The sequence below is a fragment of the Anolis sagrei genome, chromosome 9 (assembly GCF_037176765.1).
Source record: "Anolis sagrei isolate rAnoSag1 chromosome 9, rAnoSag1.mat, whole genome shotgun sequence".
In the NCBI taxonomy this organism is placed as follows: domain Eukaryota; kingdom Metazoa; phylum Chordata; class Lepidosauria; order Squamata; family Dactyloidae; genus Anolis; species Anolis sagrei.
The window spans coordinates 8,420,459-8,427,027 of record NC_090029.1 but is presented as its reverse complement, the minus strand read 5'-3'; positions in this window follow the sequence as shown (position 1 = coordinate 8,427,027).

Sequence of the window (6,569 nt, the reverse complement as noted above, 5' to 3'; positions counted from 1 at the left end):
CTTGAGGCCGTTACTGGATGGTTGCGTGCCAGCAGGTTGAGGGTGAACCCAGCGAAGACGGAGATCCTTTGGCTGGGCCGTCCGGGTGGGAGGGAGATCCAGCTGCCTACCCTGGATGGCGAGACACTACGTCCGTCACCTTCTGTAAAAAGCCTTGGTGTCTTATTGGACCCGCTGCTCACAATGGAGGCCCAGGTCTCTGCTGTGAGCAGATCTGCGTTTTTCCATCTACGTCAGGCTAGGCGACTGGCTCCCTTCCTATCTAGGAACGACCTGGCTACGGTGATACAGGCGACAGTCATCTCGAGGTTTGACTACTGTAACGCCCTCTACATTGGCCTTCCTTTGCCAGTGATCCGGAAACTGAAGCTGGTGCAAAATGCAGCAAAATGGAAAATGGAATCAGACAGGGGTCTATTTTTTCCCCATAATTCTATGCAAAATTCAAGCTGGGTGGAAGTAGGGAAGTAGGGAACACCGTGGATGTAGCATATCTGGCCTTCTTGAACCCAACCTTGCTCTATTTCTCATTGGGACGCCAAAATGCTTGCCGTTCTGTGCCAGAATTTTGCATCTGTTCCTTTCAAAACCCCAGGACTGGAACGGGGCATCTGAAAAACCCTGCCAGATCCTTCCAAGCGAAGCCCGATTGGTATCTTGGCCACAGGATGGATTCCCTGCTGTTTGTGTCCTACTTGTGCGTCATCGGCCAAGATGTCTCTTGGTTGGATAGGTTCCTTTTTGGCTCCAGAGGTCGAGGATGATGGGTTGGGCAGCCAAGTTGATCCAATTACTGAACAATTTTACAAAAACCTAAGGCAGCTCCATTAACAAATCGGAAGAACTCCTAGGAATCTTTTCTCCTTCTTTAATTACGGAATATAAAACACTTTTTGTTCCTGGGTTATAAATATCATTTCCTAATTGGTTCTATTATAAAAACATAGGAGAACTTTATTAAACTGAAAAAAAAACTTTGCTTTTTGGAAGATATCCTGCAGCACTTTTTGCTCTAGTTTTTCAATGAATCTCTCATCGAGTCTCAACCAATTCCACATAGTTTATGGCAGTGACAAAAAACATTTCTGGAGTAGAACAACTACTTTCAACTTAAGTAGACCACACCTGGAATATTGTGTCCAATTCTGGGCACCACAATTCAAGAGAGATATTGACACGCCGGAATGTGTCCAGAGGAGGGCGACTAAAATGATCAAGGGTCTGGAAAACAAGCCCTATGAGGAGCGGCTTAAGGAGCTGGGTATGTTTAGCCTGAAGAAGAGAAGGCTGAGAGGAGATATGATAGCTGTACAGGAGTTGATTATAAATTGTATGATTTTAACTGTATTTGTGTTTAGATTGGCTGTAGTAAGGCTGGAGCGGCCTAAGTCAGAGGAGTCCTTCATGTGCGTTGCCATGGAGACCGAGGGAAGTGGGAGGAGTTTAGAGGGGAGAGTTTGAAAAAACGACAGTTAAAAGTCAGTTAGGGTTTAGGTTTATAGGAGTGAGCAGTCTGGGTTTAGGTTCAGAGGAGTCAGGAGTTAGGTTCAGAGGAGTGAGGAGTTAGGAGTTGGGAGAGAAGGAAAGGACAAGGTGGCGGAGTGACTTGTGAAGCAAAGCTTTGAGGCTTTGAAAAGCTGGGTTTGGCTATTGGAAGTTTCTCAGGCTAGTGCAGCGGAATGGTGAAGCATAGCTGGTATTCTTTTAGTCTAAGGAGAGGCTAAAGAATAGTTTACTTAGTATTTGATCTAGGGAGGATCTACTAAGGGAAACTTCCCTGTATGGAAACTTTGTCTGAAACAAGTGCTCTACGTCAGAAAGATACCGTGTTACTTGAAAGAATGAACTGTTAAAGTTACAAGTATTATTCCATGTGCAACAAGGAAAAGTTACGTCTTGCAACCACATGTTGTATACTTAATAAAATTGTTAACTTTTATTTGAAGATTGCCTCAGCTACGTCTATTCTGTGTCCAAAGTGCCATTACTCACAATATTACAACTTACCTCACGTAGTGGCAGAAACGTAGGGAAAAGTAACCAAATAAATCTACATTCTTCTCTCCAGTCACGCTACAGTATATACAGTGTAATTACTACTAAGTTATTACTTTCTTAATAAAGGAGGAGGTGCAATTGAACAGGCTCCCTCCTAACTTGATGGTAAATTTGGTTCCTAATCGGCAACCTCCATTGCAAATCGGCTAAGTCTTTTTAAAATTGGGAACTGGGGCAAAATCTGAATACTGGTTCCTTTCAAATTGGTGACAACAATAAATCATCCCTCAGTTCCTCCTTCTTTTCAATAGCTATGTATAAATATGTGAGAGGAAGCCACAGGGAGGAGGGAGCAAGCTTGTTTTCTGCTTCCTTGGAGACTAGGACGCAAAGGAACAATGGCTTCAAACTACAAGAGAGGAGATTCCATCTGAACATGAGGAAGAACTTCCTGACTGTGAGAGCCGTTCAGCAGTGGAACTCTCTGCCCCGGAGTGTGGTGGAGGCTCCTTCTCTGGAAGCTTTTAAACAGAGGCTGGATGGCCATCTGTCAGGGGTGATTTGAATGCAATGTTCCTGCTTCTTGGCAGAATGGGGTTGGACTGGATGGCCCATGAGGTCTCTTCCAACTCTTTGATTCTATGATTCTAAGTATCATACAATCAAACAGAAGATAACACTTTCAAAGCAGTAACAGAACATTTTTCAAACTTTGTTACATAGTGTTACCTCTGTGGGAGAAACACCTCAGTGAGTTAGTAGGCCTCAGAATGAGAAGGCCTCAGTGTTACATTATAATACAGTATGATAATAGTGTATTTTAATCTCTTTTAATGATGTTCTATCCCACCTTGAGCCACATCATTATTATTAATATTATTATTATTATTATTATTATTATTATTATATTAGATACACAACAAGATGAGTGCAAAGCAAACAAGATCACAAAGCTGGCTTTTGTATTGGATCACACATCAGACACTTCCCATGTGCCGTCACGCCTGGGGGCTATAACTCTTAATGAGAGAGGCATGGACGTGGCCTCTTTCCCCAGGGGATTGCTTCTTGCCCTCCTTTAGGAAACTGGAACTCCCAAAGACCAAAACACAACAGATAACTCGAAATGGTATTTATTGTTCACAATGAGTTATCTTTCTCAGGCATAAGCTTGATGTTTCAACAGGGATAAAGGAAATATACTTTACAATCTCTCAAGTCCAAGGAGTTTTTAGCTGAGAAGCTTTTCCTGTTTCCTCTTTCCTCAATGGCTGTGAATGCCGGAGCAGACCACAACCCCAGTTCAAAGACTCAGGATCTTCCTCTAGTGCCAAAAGAACTGGTTTGAAGGTGCTTGAGACTTCCAACATCGTTCATGTTGGTCTGAACATGAAGCATAAGTCACAAGGGTAAAAAACTTCAGAACTGTTGCTGAGAGGTAATTTAAGCAGGGACTTGTAGAGCCAAGTCTCTTACTCACGTCCATCCGATAGAAACTCTGATGGCAGAATGAAAAAGGGAAGCACTCCCCTCCTCCAGGAAGAGGTGGAGCCAAACAATACTGATTGACAGCTATAAGTAACCAATCAATCCAATTTATACATAAGCAGGGTAAAAAGGGCAGGATTAAGCATGATACAAAAGTTTAAATCTTGCAACTAACAGTTCTACACATAGGTGGCGCCACTCGCGCCGTCACATCCCAAGTGTCTAGGACTGTGTGATGTTTCGGCAAATAATGTGTGCAGATTCCAATAAGGTGGCCTTTTGCAGCTGACAGGTGCTAATAATGTCAGTGCCAGTTGTGTTTAAGTGCAGGCCAAGGTCTTTAGGCACTGCACCCAGTGTGCTGATCACCACTGGGACCACCTTTATTGGCTTGTGCCAGCGTCTTTGCAGCTCGATCTTTAAATCCTTGTACTCTGTCAGCTTTTCCAGATGTTCTCATCAATTCTGCTGTCGCTTGGGATTACAACATCGACAATCCGTATTTGGTCAGGAGTCTTGTGCTCCAAAACTCTGTTAGTCTGAATCCAGAAGTCCCAGAGTAGCTTGACGTGTTCATTCTCTGTAACTTTTTCCGGCTTGTGATCCCCCCAGTTCTTTGTCGTAGGCAGATGGTATTTGTGGCACAAGTTCCAATGAATCATCTGAGCAACGGCGTTGTGCCTCTGCTTGTAGTCTGTCTGCGCGATCTTCTTGCAGCAGCTGAGGAAGGGATCTATTGTTTCATCTGCTTCCTTGCAGAGTCTACATTTGGGATCTGTCGTTGACTTTTCGATTCTGGCTTGGGTGGCATTGGTTCGAATGGCTTGTTCTAGGGCTACCAGAATCAGGGCCTCCTTCGTCTCATTTTTCAGGATTTGGTATCACAAAATCACAAGTTGAACACTTCCCAAGTGTTTAGGACTGTGTGATGTATTATTATACATATTATTATGTATTATTATTATTTCATTATTATTATTATTATTATTATTATTATTATTTAATTATAATGCAGAACTCTCAAATAACCAGTGGAAAAAAATAAATATAAACATCTACAAACTATTTATACAAAACTTAAGGTGCATTTACACTGTGGAATGCACCTTATGGGATCCTGGGATCTGTAGTTTGACAAGGTCCTGGCCAAAGAGGGCTGATGCCTCCCCAAACTACAACTCTCATGACTCCATAGCATTGAGCTAAGTCAGTACAAGTAGCATCAGACTGCATTAATGCCATGCTTTTCTTGGAATGAGCTCTCTGCCCAGAGGAGGATGCAGCTCTTTCTAACGGTCCTTTAATGAATGACTAATTAACAAATGAAAGTAGGAGACAGAGCCGTCATTATGGTGAAGGACTACTATGATGAGCCATTGAGCAGATGTGTGGAAGGAAGAGCATCATCATCCTAGAAATAGAAAATAATGACATACCGTTGCAAAGATGCTGAGAAGGAGGGTCTTCTGGATGGAGCTGGAGAGCGATGCTCGCTCCATCTCAAGAAGGACCGGATTCGGGAAAATAGACCCGAATGGGGTAAATGAGGCAGGGCTATTTCCATGAAGAAGGTAAACAACATGGTATATTTTAGTGTCCACTTATTATGTTTCCACTTTTGTACCATTCCTTTTGGGAGGGGATGGGTAGTTGTCCATGTCATCAAGCTGGCTTATGGTGACCCCATGAATAAGAGGCTTCCAAGGTGGATCTCCATATGGTCAGTGTAGCTCCATATATTGCATCTTAACAGCATTATATGGTTAGTGTAGCTCCATATGTTGCATCCTAACAGCATTATATGGTCAGTGTAGCTCCATATATTGTATCTTAACAGCATTATATGGTCAGTGTAGCTCCATATATTGCATATTAACCATTATATGGTCAGTGTAGCTCCATATGTTGCATCCTAACAGCATTATATGGTCAGTGTAGCTCCATATATTGCATCTTAACAGCATTATATGGTCAGTGTAGCTCCATATGTTGCATCCTAACAGCATTATATGGTCAGTGTAGCTCCTTATATTGCATCTTAACAGCATTATATGGTCTGTGTAGCTCCATATATTGCATCTTAACAGCATTATATGGTCAGTGTAGCTCCTTATATTGCATATTAACCATTATATGGTCAGTGTAGCCCATATAGTGCATCTTAACACCATTATATGGACAGTGTAGCTCCATATATTGTATTTTAACAGCATTCTATGGCCAGTGTAGCTCCATATATTGCATCTTAACAGCATTATATGGTCTGTGTAGCTCCATATGTTGCATCCTAACAGCATTATATGGTCAGTGTAGCTCCATATATTCCATCTTAACAGCATTATATGGTCAGTGTAGCTCCATATGTTGCATCCTAACAGCATTATATGGTCAGTGTAGCTCCTTATATTGCATCTTAACCATTATATGGTCAGTGTAGCCCATATAGTGCATCTTAACACCATTATATGGACAGTGTAGCTCCATATATTGTATTTTAACAGCATTATATGGTCAGTGTAGCTCCATATGTTGCATCTTAACAGCATTATATGGTCTGTGTAGCTCCATATATTGCATCTTAACCATTATATGGTCAGTGTAGCTCCATATATTGCATCTTAACAGCATTATATGGTCAGTGTAGCTCCATATATTGCATCTTAACAGCATTTTATGGTCAGTGTAGCTCCATATGTTGTATCCTAACAGCATTATATGGTCAGTGTAGCTCCTTATATTGCATCTTAACTGCATTTTATGGTCAGTGTAGCTCCATATGTTGTATCTTAACAGCATTATATGGTCAGTGTAGCTCCATATATTGCATCTTAACAGCATTATATGGTCAGTGTAGCTCCATATATTGCATCTTAACAGCATTATATGGTCAGTGTAGCTCCATATATTGCATCCTAACAGCATTATATGGTCAGTGTAGCTCCTTATATTGCATCTTAACTGCATTTTATGGTCAGTGTAGCTCCATATGTTGTATCTTAACAGCATTATATGGTCAGTGTAGCTCCATATATTGCATCTTAACAGCATTATATGGTCAGTGTAGCTCCTTATATTGCATCTTA